This window comes from Nothobranchius furzeri, chromosome 3, assembly GCF_043380555.1.
Source record: "Nothobranchius furzeri strain GRZ-AD chromosome 3, NfurGRZ-RIMD1, whole genome shotgun sequence".
NCBI classification, from domain to species: Eukaryota; Metazoa; Chordata; class Actinopteri; order Cyprinodontiformes; family Nothobranchiidae; genus Nothobranchius; species Nothobranchius furzeri.
The window spans coordinates 27,845,361-27,858,460 of NC_091743.1; positions in this window are offsets into that span (position 1 = coordinate 27,845,361).

Genomic DNA, 13,100 nt, shown 5'->3' on the forward strand with positions numbered 1-13,100 from the left:
TGTGAAAACAAGGTCCAATCAGGCTGAAATGTTACAGGAAGGTAGAATCTATTGAGTTGTAAGTGATCTGAACGTTTCATGATGATAGCACTTTCCTAAGGGGGTCAAACCATGTCCCAAATGTCACCGGATCTGGTGTCAATTTAAAGAAGTAGTTCAGTTACACATTTGTGGGCTTATAACTTGGCTTCTGAATGTCCTAGAGAGATCAGGTTTGTTTTAGTGTACTCCAATCAATAGCCTCTACAACCACAAAAAGGAATGGAGTCATTAGCACTTATGGTTTGTAAATGGCACCCAGAATTATGTTGCACGAAGCACAATTTCACTTCATTCTGGGTCCATTTGTGTGAAAACAAGGTCCAATCAGGCTGAAACGCTACAAGAACGTAGAATCTATTGAGTTGTAAGTGATCTGAACGTTTCAAGATGATCGTACATTCCTATAGGGGGTCAAACCATGTCCCAAAGGTCACCGGGCCTGGTGTCACTTTAAAGAAGTAGTCCAGTTACATCTTTGTGGGCTTATAACTTGGCTTCTGAATGTCCTAGACAGGTTAGGTTTGTTTTAGTGTACTCCAATCAACAGCCCCTACAACCACAAAAAGGAATGGAGTCATTAGCACTTATGGTTTGTAAATGGCACCCAGAATTATGTTGCACGAAGCACAATTTCACATCATTCTGGGTTCATTTGTGTGAAAACATGGTCCAATCAGGCTGAAACGTTACAAGAAGGTAGAATCTATTGAGTTGTAAGTGATCTGAACGTTTCATGATGATCGCACATTCCTATAGGGGGTGAAACCATGTCCCAAAGGTCACCGGGCCTGGTGTCCCTTTAAAGAAGTAGTCCAGTTACACATTTGTGGGCTTATAACTTGGCTTCTGAATGTCCTAGAGAGATCAGGTTTGTTTTAGTATACTCCAATCAACAGCCCCTACAACCACAAAAAGGAATGGAGTCATTAGCACTTATGGTTTTTAAATTGCACCCAGAATTATGTGTCACGAAGCACAATTTCACATCATTCTGGGTTCATTTGTGTGAAAACAATGTCCAATCAGGCTGAAACGCTACAAGAAGGTAGAATCTATTGAGTTGTAAGTGATCTCAACGTTTCATGATGATCGCACATTCCTATAGGGGGTCAAACCATGTCCCAAAGGTCACCGGGCCTGGTGTTACTTTAAAGAAGTAGTCCAGTTACACCTTTGCGGGCTTATAACTTGGCTTCTGAATGTCCTAGCGAGGTCAGGTTTGTTTTAGTGTATTCTAATCAACAGCCCCTACAACCACAAAAAGGAATGGAGTCATTAGCACTTATGGTTTGTAAATGGCACCCAGAATTATGTTGCATGAAGCACAATTTCACATCATTCTGGGTTCATTTGTGTGAAAACAAGGTCCAATCAGGCTGAAACGTTACAGGAAGGTAGAATCTATTGAGTTGTAAGTGATCTGAACGTTTCATGATGATAGCACTTTCCTAAGGAGGTCAAACCATGTCCCAAAGGTCACCGGATCTGGTGTCAATTTAAAGAAGTAGTCCAGTTACACATTTGTGGGCTTATAACTTGGCTTCTGAATGTCCTAGAGAGATCAGGTTTGTTTTAGTGTACTCCAATCAAAAGCCCCTACAACCACAAAAAGGAATGGAGTAATTAGCACTTATGGTTTGTAAATGGCACCCAGAATTATGTTGCACGAAGCACAATTTCACATCATTCTGGGTCCATTTGTGTGAAAACAAGGTCCAATCAGGCTGAAACGCTACAAGAAGGTAGAATCTATTGAGTTGTAAGTGATCTGAAATTTTCAAGATGATAGCACATTCCTATAGGGGGTAAAACCATGTCCCAAAGGTCACCGGGCCTGGTGTCACTTTAAAGAAGTAGTCCAGTTACACCTTTGTGGGCTTATAACTTGGCTTCTGAATATCCTAGAGAGGTTAGGTTTGTTTTAGTGTACTCCAATCAACAGCCCCTACAACCACAAAAAGGAATGGAGTCATTAGCACTTATGGTTTGTAAATGGCACCCAGAATTATGTTGCACGAAGCACAATTTCACATCATTCTGGGTTCATTTGTGTGAAAACAAGGTCCAATCAGGCTGAAACGTTACAGGAAGGTAGAATCTATTGAGTTGTAAGTGATCTGAACGTTTCATGATGATAGCACTTTCCTAAGGGGGTCAAACCATGTCCCAAAGGTCACCAGATCTGTTGTCAATTTAAAGAAGTAGTCCAGTTACACATTTGTGGGCTTATAACTTGGCTTCTGAATGTCCTAGAGAGATCAGGTTTGTTTTGGTATACTCCAATCAACAGCCCCTACAACCACAAAAAGGAATGGAGTCATTAGCACTTATGGTTTGTAAATGGCACCCAGAATTATGTTGCATGAAGCACAGTTTCACCTCATTCTGGGTTCATTTGTGTGAAAACAAGGTCCAATCAGGCTGAAACGTTACAGGAAGGTAGAATCTATTGAGTTGTAAGTGATCTGAACGTTTAATGATGATAGCACTTTCCTAAGGGGGTCAAACCATGTCCCAAAGGTCACCAGATCTGTTGTCAATTTAAAGAAGTAGTCCAGTTACACATTTGTGGGCTTATAACTTGGCTTCTGAATGTCCTAGAGAGATCAGGTTTGTTTTGGTATACTCCAATCAACAGCCCCTACAACCACAAAAAGGAATGGAGTCATTAGCACTTATGGTTTGTAAATGGCACCCAGAATTATGTTGCATGAAGCACAGTTTCACCTCATTCTGGGTTCATTTGTGTGAAAACAAGGTCCAATCAGGCTGAAACGTTACAGGAAGGTAGAATCTATTGAGTTGTAAGTGATCTGAACGTTTCATGATGATAGCACTTTCCTAAGGGGGTCAAACCATGTCCCAAAGGTCACCGGATCTGGTGTCAATTTAAAGAAGTGGTCCAGTTACACATTTGTGGGCTTATAACTTGGCTTCTGAATGTCCTAGAGAGGTTAGGTTTGTTTTAGTGTACTCCAATCAAATGCCCCTACAACCACAAAAAGGAATGGAGTCATTAGCACTTATGGTTTTTAAATGGCACCCAGAATTATGTTGCACGAAGCACAATTTCATATCATTCTGGGTTCATTTGTATGAAAACAATGTCCAATCAGGCTGAAACGTTACAGGAAGGTAGAATCTATTGAGTTGTAAGTGATCGGAACGTTTCGTGATGATAGCACTTTCCTAAGGGGGTCAAACCATGTCCCAAAGGTCACCGGATCTGGTGTCAATTTAAAGAAGTTGTCCAGTTACACATTTGTGGGCTTATAACTTGGCTTCTGAATGTCCTAGAGCGATCAGGTTTGTTTTAGTGTACTCCAATCAACAGCCCCTACAACCACAAAAAGGAATGGAGTCATTAGCACTTATGGTTTTTAAATGGCACCCAGAATTATGTTGCACGAAGCACAATTTCACATCATTCTGGGTTCATTTGTGTGAAAACAAGGTCCAATCAGGCTGAAACGTTACAGGAAGGTAGAATCTATTGAGTTGTAAGTGATCTAAACGTTTCATGATGATAGCACTTTCCTAAGGGGGTCAAACCATGTCCCAAAGGTCACCGGATCTGGTGTCAATTTAAAGAAGTAGTCCAGTTACACATTTGTGGGCTTATAACTTGGCTTCTGAATGTCCTAGAGAGATCAGGTTTGTTTTAGTGTACTCCAATCAACAGCCCCTACAACCATAAAAAGGAATGGAGTCATTATCACTTATGGTTTGTAAATGGCACCCAGAATTATGTTGCACGAAGCACAATTTCACTTCATTCTGGGTCCATTTGTGTGAAAACAAGGTCCAATCAGGCTGAAACGCTACAAGAAGTTAGGATCTATTGAGTTGTAAGTGATCTGAACGTTTCAAGATGATCGTACATTCCTATAGGGGGTCAAACCATGTCCCAAAGGTCACCGGGCCTGGTGTCACTTTAAAGAAGTAGTCCAGTTACATCTTTGTGGGCTTATAACTTGGCTTCTGAATGTCCTAGACAGGTTAGGTTTGTTTTAGTGTACTCCAATCAACAGCCCCTACAACCACAAAAAGGAATGGAGTCATTAGCACTTATGGTTTGTAAATGGCACCCAGAATTATGTTGCACGAAGCAGAATTTCACATCATTCTGGGTCCATTTGTGTGAAAACAAGGTCCAATCAGGCTGAAATGTTACAGGAAGGTAGAATCTATTGAGTTGTAAGTGATCTGAACGTTTCATGATGATAGCACTTTCCTAAGGGGGTCAAACCATGTCCCAAATGTCACCGGATCTGGTGTCAATTTAAAGAAGTAGTTCAGTTACACATTTGTGGGCTTATAACTTGGCTTCTGAATGTCCTAGAGAGATCAGGTTTGTTTTAGTGTACTCCAATCAATAGCCTCTACAACCACAAAAAGGAATGGAGTCATTAGCACTTATGGTTTGTAAATGGCACCCAGAATTATGTTGCACGAAGCACAATTTCACTTCATTCTGGGTCCATTTGTGAGAAAACAAGGTCCAATCAGGCTGAAACGCTACAAGAACGTAGAATCTATTGAGTTGTAAGTGATCTGAACGTTTCAAGATGATCGTACATTCCTATAGGGGGTCAAACCATGTCCCAAAGGTCACCGGGCCTGGTGTCACTTTAAAGAAGTAGTCCAGTTACATCTTTGTGGGCTTATAACTTGGCTTCTGAATGTCCTAGACAGGTTAGGTTTGTTTTAGTGTACTCCAATCAACAGCCCCTACAACCACAAAAAGGAATGGAGCCATTAGCACTTATGGTTTGTAAATGGCACCCAGAATTATGTTGCACGAAGCACAATTTCACATCATTCTGGGTTCATTTGTGTGAAAACATGGTCCAATCAGGCTGAAACGTTACAAGAAGGTAGAATCTATTGAGTTGTAAGTGATCTGAACGTTTCATGATGATCGCACATTCCTATAGGGGGTGAAACCATGTCCCAAAGGTCACCGGGCCTGGTGTCCCTTTAAAGAAGTAGTCCAGTTACACATTTGTGGGCTTATAACTTGGCTTCTGAATGTCCTAGAGAGATCAGGTTTGTTTTAGTATACTCCAATCAACAGCCCCTACAACCACAAAAAGGAATGGAGTCATTAGCACTTATGGTTTTTAAATTGCACCCAGAATTATGTTGCACGAAGCACAATTTCACATCATTCTGGGTTCATTTGTGTGAAAACAATGTCCAATCAGGCTGAAACGCTACAAGAAGGTAGAATCTATTGAGTTGTAAGTGATCTCAACGTTTCATGATGATCGCACATTCCTATAGGGGGTCAAACCATGTCCCAAAGGTCACCGGGCCTGGTGTTACTTTAAAGAAGTAGTCCAGTTACACCTTTGCGGGCTTATAACTTGGCTTCTGAATGTCCTAGCGAGGTCAGGTTTGTTTTAGTGTATTCTAATCAACAGCCCCTACAACCACAAAAAGGAATTTAGTCATTAGCACTTATGGTTTGTAAATGGCACCCAGAATTATGTTGCATGAAGCACAATTTCACATCATTCTGGGTTCATTTGTGTGAAAACAAGGTCCAATCAGGCTGAAACGTTACAGGAAGGTAGAATCTATTGAGTTGTAAGTGATCTGAACGTTTCATGATGATAGCACTTTCCTAAGGAGGTCAAACCATGTCCCAAAGGTCACCGGATCTGGTGTCAATTTAAATAAGTAGTCCAGTTACACATTTGTGGGCTTATAACTTGGCTTCTGAATGTCTTAGAGAGATCAGGTTTGTTTTAGTGTACTCCAATCAACAGCCCATACAACCACAAAAAGGAATGGAGTCATTAGCACTTATGCTTTTTAAATGGCACCCAGAATTATGTTGCACGAAGCACAATTTCACATCATTCTGGGTTCATTTGTGTGAAAACAAGGTCCAATCAGGCTGAAACGTTACAGGAAGGTAGAATCTATTGAGTTGTAAGGGATCTGAACGTTTCATGATGATAGCACTTTCCTAAGGGGGTCAAACCATGTCCCAAAGGTCACCGGATCTGGTGTCAATTTAAAGAAGTAGTCCAGTTACACATTTGTGGGCTTATAACTTGGCTTCTGAATGTCCTAGAGAGATCAGGTTTGTTTTAGTGTACTCCAATCAAAAGCCCCTACAACCACAAAAAGGAATGGAGTCATTAGCACTTATGGTTTGTAAATGGCACCCAGAATTATGTTGCACGAAGCACAATTTCACATCATTCTTGGTTCATTTGTGTGAAAACAAGGTCCAATCAGGCTGAAACGTTACAGGAAGGTAAAATCTATTGAGTTGTAAGTGATCTGAACGTTTCATGATGATAGGACTTTCCTAAGGGGGTCAAACCATTTCCGAAAGGTCACCGGATCTGGTGTCAATTTAAAGAAGTAGTCCAGTTACACATTTGTGGGCTTATAACTTGGCTTCTGAATGTCCTAGAGAGATCAGGTTTGTTTTAGTGTACTCCAATCAAAAGCCCCTACAACCACAAAAAGGAATGGAGTCATTAGCACTTATTGTTTGTAAATGGCACCCAGAATTATGTTGCACGAAGCACAATTTCACATCATTCTGGGTCCATTTGTGTGAAAACAAGGTCCAATCAGGCTGAAACGTTACAGGAAGGTAGCATCTATTGAGTTGTAAGTGATCTGAAAGTTTCATGATGATCGCACTTTCCTAAGGAGGTCAAACCATGTCCCAAAGGTCACCGGATCTGGTGTCAATTTAAAGAAGTAGTCCAGTTACACATTTGTGGGCTTATAACTTGGCTTCTGAATGTCCTAGAGAGATCAGGTTTGTTTTAGTATACTCCAATCAACAGCCCCTACAACCACAAAAAGGAATGGAGTCATTAGCACTTATGCTTTTTAAATGGCACCCAGAATTATGTGGCACGAAGCACAATTTCACATCATTCTGGGTTCATTTGTGTGAAAACAAGGTCCAATCAGGCTGAAACGTTACAGGAAGGTAGAATCTATTGAGTTGTAAGTGATCTGAACGTTTCATGATGATAGCACTTTCCTAAGGGGGTCAAACCATGTCCCAAAGGTCACCGGATCTGGTGTCAATTTAAAGAAGTAGTCCAGTTAGACATTTGTGGGCTTATAACTTGGCTTCTGAATGTCCTAGAGAGATCAGGTTTGTTTTAGTGTACTCCAATCAAAAGCCCCTACAACCACAAAAAGGAATGGAGTCATTAGCACTTATGGTTTGTAAATGGCACCCAGAATTATGTTGCACGAAGCACAATTTCACATCATTCTGGGTTCATTTGTGTGAAAACAAGGTCCAATCAGGCTGAAACGTTACAGGAAGGTAGAATCTATTGAGTTGTAAGTGATCTGAACGTTTCATGGTGATAGCACTTTCCTAAGGGGGTCAAACCATGTCCCAAAGGTCACCGGATCTGGTGTCAATTTAAAGAAGTAGTCCAGTTACACATTTGTGGGCAAATAACTTGGCTTCTGAATGTCCGAGAGAGATCAGGTTTGTTTTAGTATACTCCAATCAACAGCCCCTACAACCACAAAAAGGAATGGAGTCATTAGCACTTATGGTTTTTAAATGGCACCCAGAATTATGTTGCACGAAGCACAATTTCACATCATTCTGGGTTCATTTGTGTGAAAACAAGGTCCAATCAGGCTGAAACGTTACAGGAAGGTAGAATCTATTGAGTTGTAAGTGATCTGAACGTTTCATGATGATAGCACTTTCGTAAGGGGGTCAAACCATGTCCCAAAGGTCACCGGATCTGGTGTCAATTTAAAGAAGTAGTCCAGTTACACATTTGTGGGCTTATAACTTGGCTTCTGAATGTCCTAGAGAGATCAGGTTTGTTTTAGTGTACTCCAATCAAAAGCCCCTACAACCACAAAAAGGAATGGAGTCATTAGCACTTATGGTTTGTAAATGGCACCCAGAATTATGTTGCACGAAGCACAATTTCACATCATTCTGGGTTCATTTGTGTGAAAACAAGGTCCAATCAGGCTGAAACGTTACAGAAAGGTAGAATCTATTGAGTTGTAAGTGATCTGAACGTTTCATGGTGATAGCACTTTCCTAAGGGGGTCAAACCATGTCCCAAAGGTCACCGGATCTGGTGTCAATTTAAAGAAGTAGTCCAGTTACACATTTGTGGGCAAATAACTTGGCTTCTGAATGTCCTAGAGAGATCAGGTTTGTTTTAGTATACTCCAATCAACAGCCCCTACAACCACAAAAAGGAATGGAGTCATTAGCACTTATGGTTTTTAAATGGCACCCAGAATTATGTTGCACGAAGCACAATTTCACATCATTCTGGGTTCATTTGTGTGAAAACAAGGTCCAATCAGGCTGAAACGTTACAGGAAGGTAGAATCTATTGAGTTGTAAGTGATCTGAACGTTTCATGATGATAGCACTTTCGTAAGGGGGTCAAACCATGTCCCAAAGGTCACCGGATCTGGTGTCAATTTAAAGAAGTAGTCCAGTTACACATTTGTGGGCTTATAACTTGGCTTCTGAATGTCCTAGAGAGATCAGGTTTGTTTTAATGTACTCCAATCAACAGCCCCTACAACCACAAAAAGGAATGGAGTCATTAGCACTTATGATTTGTAAATGGCACCCAGAAATATGTTGCACGAAGCACAATTTCACATCATTCTGGGTTCATTTGTGTGAAAACAAGGTCCAATCAGGCTGAAATGTTACAGGAAGGTAGAATCTATTGAGTTGTAAGTGATCTGAACGTTTCATGATGATAGCACTTTCCTAAGGGGGTCAAACCATGTCCCAAATGTCACCGGATCTGGTGTCAATTTAAAGAAGTAGTCCAGTTACACATTTGTGGGCTTATAACTTGGCTTCTGAATGTCCTAGAGAGATCAGGTTTGTTTTAGTGTACTCCAATCAACAGCCCCTACAACCACAAAAAGGAATGGAGTCATTAGCACTTATGGTTTGTAAATGGCACCCAGAATTATGTTGCACGAAGCACAATTTCACTTCATTCTGGGTCCATTTGTGTGAAAACAAGGTCCAATCAGGCTGAAACGCTACAAGAAGTTAGGATCTATTGAGTTGTAAGTGATCTGAACGTTTCAAGATGATCGTACATTCCTATAGGGGGTCAAACCATGTCCCAAAGGTCACCGGGCCTGGTGTCACTTTAAAGAAGTAGTCCAGTTACATCTTTGTGGGCTTATAACTTGGCTTCTGAATGTCCTAGACAGGTTAGGTTTGTTTTAGTGTACTCCAATCAACAGCCCCTACAACCACAAAAAGGAATGGAGTCATTAGCACTTATGGTTTGTAAATGGCACCCAGAATTATGTTGCACGAAGCAGAATTTCACATCATTCTGGGTCCATTTGTGTGAAAACAAGGTCCAATCAGGCTGAAATGTTACAGGAAGGTAGAATCTATTGAGTTGTAAGTGATCTGAACGTTTCATGATGATAGCACTTTCCTAAGGGGGTCAAACCATGTCCCAAATGTCACCGGATCTGGTGTCAATTTAAAGAAGTAGTTCAGTTACACATTTGTGGGCTTATAACTTGGCTTCTGAATGTCCTAGAGAGATCAGGTTTGTTTTAGTGTACTCCAATCAATAGCCTCTACAACCACAAAAAGGAATGGAGTCATTAGCACTTATGGTTTGTAAATGGCACCCAGAATTATGTTGCACGAAGCACAATTTCACTTCATTCTGGGTCCATTTGTGTGAAAACAAGGTCCAATCAGGCTGAAACGCTACAAGAACGTAGAATCTATTGAGTTGTAAGTGATCTGAACGTTTCAAGATGATCGTACATTCCTATAGGGGGTCAAACCATGTCCCAAAGGTCACCGGGCCTGGTGTCACTTTAAAGAAGTAGTCCAGTTACATCTTTGTGGGCTTATAACTTGGCTTCTGAATGTCCTAGACAGGTTAGGTTTGTTTTAGTGTACTCCAATCAACAGCCCCTACAACCACAAAAAGGAATGGAGTCATTAGCACTTATGGTTTGTAAATGGCACCCAGAATTATGTTGCACGAAGCACAATTTCACATCATTCTGGGTTCATTTGTGTGAAAACATGGTCCAATCAGGCTGAAACGTTACAAGAAGGTAGAATCTATTGAGTTGTAAGTGATCTGAACGTTTCATGATGATCGCACATTCCTATAGGGGGTGAAACCATGTCCCAAAGGTCACCGGGCCTGGTGTCCCTTTAAAGAAGTAGTCCAGTTACACATTTGTGGGCTTATAACTTGGCTTCTGAATGTCCTAGAGAGATCAGGTTTGTTTTAGTATACTCCAATCAACAGCCCCTACAACCACAAAAAGGAATGGAGTCATTAGCACTTATGGTTTTTAAATTGCACCCAGAATTATGTGTCACGAAGCACAATTTCACATCATTCTGGGTTCATTTGTGTGAAAACAATGTCCAATCAGGCTGAAACGCTACAAGAAGGTAGAATCTATTGAGTTGTAAGTGATCTCAACGTTTCATGATGATCGCACATTCCTATAGGGGGTCAAACCATGTCCCAAAGGTCACCGGGCCTGGTGTTACTTTAAAGAAGTAGTCCAGTTACACCTTTGCGGGCTTATAACTTGGCTTCTGAATGTCCTAGCGAGGTCAGGTTTGTTTTAGTGTATTCTAATCAACAGCCCCTACAACCACAAAAAGGAATGGAGTCATTAGCACTTATGGTTTGTAAATGGCACCCAGAATTATGTTGCATGAAGCACAATTTCACATCATTCTGGGTTCATTTGTGTGAAAACAAGGTCCAATCAGGCTGAAACGTTACAGGAAGGTAGAATCTATTGAGTTGTAAGTGATCTGAACGTTTCATGATGATAGCACTTTCCTAAGGAGGTCAAACCATGTCCCAAAGGTCACCGGATCTGGTGTCAATTTAAAGAAGTAGTCCAGTTACACATTTGTGGGCTTATAACTTGGCTTCTGAATGTCCTAGAGAGATCAGGTTTGTTTTAGTGTACTCCAATCAAAAGCCCCTACAACCACAAAAAGGAATGGAGTAATTAGCACTTATGGTTTGTAAATGGCACCCAGAATTATGTTGCACGAAGCACAATTTCACATCATTCTGGGTCCATTTGTGTGAAAACAAGGTCCAATCAGGCTGAAACGCTACAAGAAGGTAGAATCTATTGAGTTGTAAGTGATCTGAAATTTTCAAGATGATAGCACATTCCTATAGGGGGTAAAACCATGTCCCAAAGGTCACCGGGCCTGGTGTCACTTTAAAGAAGTAGTCCAGTTACACCTTTGTGGGCTTATAACTTGGCTTCTGAATATCCTAGAGAGGTTAGGTTTGTTTTAGTGTACTCCAATCAACAGCCCCTACAACCACAAAAAGGAATGGAGTCATTAGCACTTATGGTTTGTAAATGGCACCCAGAATTATGTTGCACGAAGCACAATTTCACATCATTCTGGGTTCATTTGTGTGAAAACAAGGTCCAATCAGGCTGAAACGTTACAGGAAGGTAGAATCTATTGAGTTGTAAGTGATCTGAACGTTTCATGATGATAGCACTTTCCTAAGGGGGTCAAACCATGTCCCAAAGGTCACCAGATCTGTTGTCAATTTAAAGAAGTAGTCCAGTTACACATTTGTGGGCTTATAACTTGGCTTCTGAATGTCCTAGAGAGATCAGGTTTGTTTTGGTATACTCCAATCAACAGCCCCTACAACCACAAAAAGGAATGGAGTCATTAGCACTTATGGTTTGTAAATGGCACCCAGAATTATGTTGCATGAAGCACAGTTTCACCTCATTCTGGGTTCATTTGTGTGAAAACAAGGTCCAATCAGGCTGAAACGTTACAGGAAGGTAGAATCTATTGAGTTGTAAGTGATCTGAACGTTTAATGATGATAGCACTTTCCTAAGGGGGTCAAACCATGTCCCAAAGGTCACCAGATCTGTTGTCAATTTAAAGAAGTAGTCCAGTTACACATTTGTGGGCTTATAACTTGGCTTCTGAATGTCCTAGAGAGATCAGGTTTGTTTTGGTATACTCCAATCAACAGCCCCTACAACCACAAAAAGGAATGGAGTCATTAGCACTTATGGTTTGTAAATGGCACCCAGAATTATGTTGCATGAAGCACAGTTTCACCTCATTCTGGGTTCATTTGTGTGAAAACAAGGTCCAATCAGGCTGAAACGTTACAGGAAGGTAGAATCTATTGAGTTGTAAGTGATCTGAACGTTTCATGATGATAGCACTTTCCTAAGGGGGTCAAACCATGTCCCAAAGGTCACCGGATCTGGTGTCAATTTAAAGAAGTGGTCCAGTTACACATTTGTGGGCTTATAACTTGGCTTCTGAATGTCCTAGAGAGGTTAGGTTTGTTTTAGTGTACTCCAATCAAATGCCCCTACAACCACAAAAAGGAATGGAGTCATTAGCACTTATGGTTTTTAAATGGCACCCAGAATTATGTTGCACGAAGCACAATTTCATATCATTCTGGGTTCATTTGTATGAAAACAAGGTCCAATCAGGCTGAAACGTTACAGGAAGGTAGAATCTATTGAGTTGTAAGTGATCGGAACGTTTCGTGATGATAGCACTTTCCTAAGGGGGTCAAACCATGTCCCAAAGGTCACCGGATCTGGTGTCAATTTAAAGAAGTTGTCCAGTTACACATTTGTGGGCTTATAACTTGGCTTCTGAATGTCCTAGAGCGATCAGGTTTGTTTTAGTGTACTCCAATCAACAGCCCCTACAACCACAAAAAGGAATGGAGTCATTAGCACTTATGGTTTTTAAATGGCACCCAGAATTATGTTGCACGAAGCACAATTTCACATCATTCTGGGTTCATTTGTGTGAAAACAAGGTCCAATCAGGCTGAAACGTTACAGGAAGGTAGAATCTATTGAGTTGTAAGTGATCTAAACGTTTCATGATGATAGCACTTTCCTAAGGGGGTCAAACCATGTCCCAAAGGTCACCGGATCTGGTGTCAATTTAAAGAAGTAGTCCAGTTACACATTTGTGGGCTTATAACTTGGCTTCTGAATGTCCTAGAGAGATCA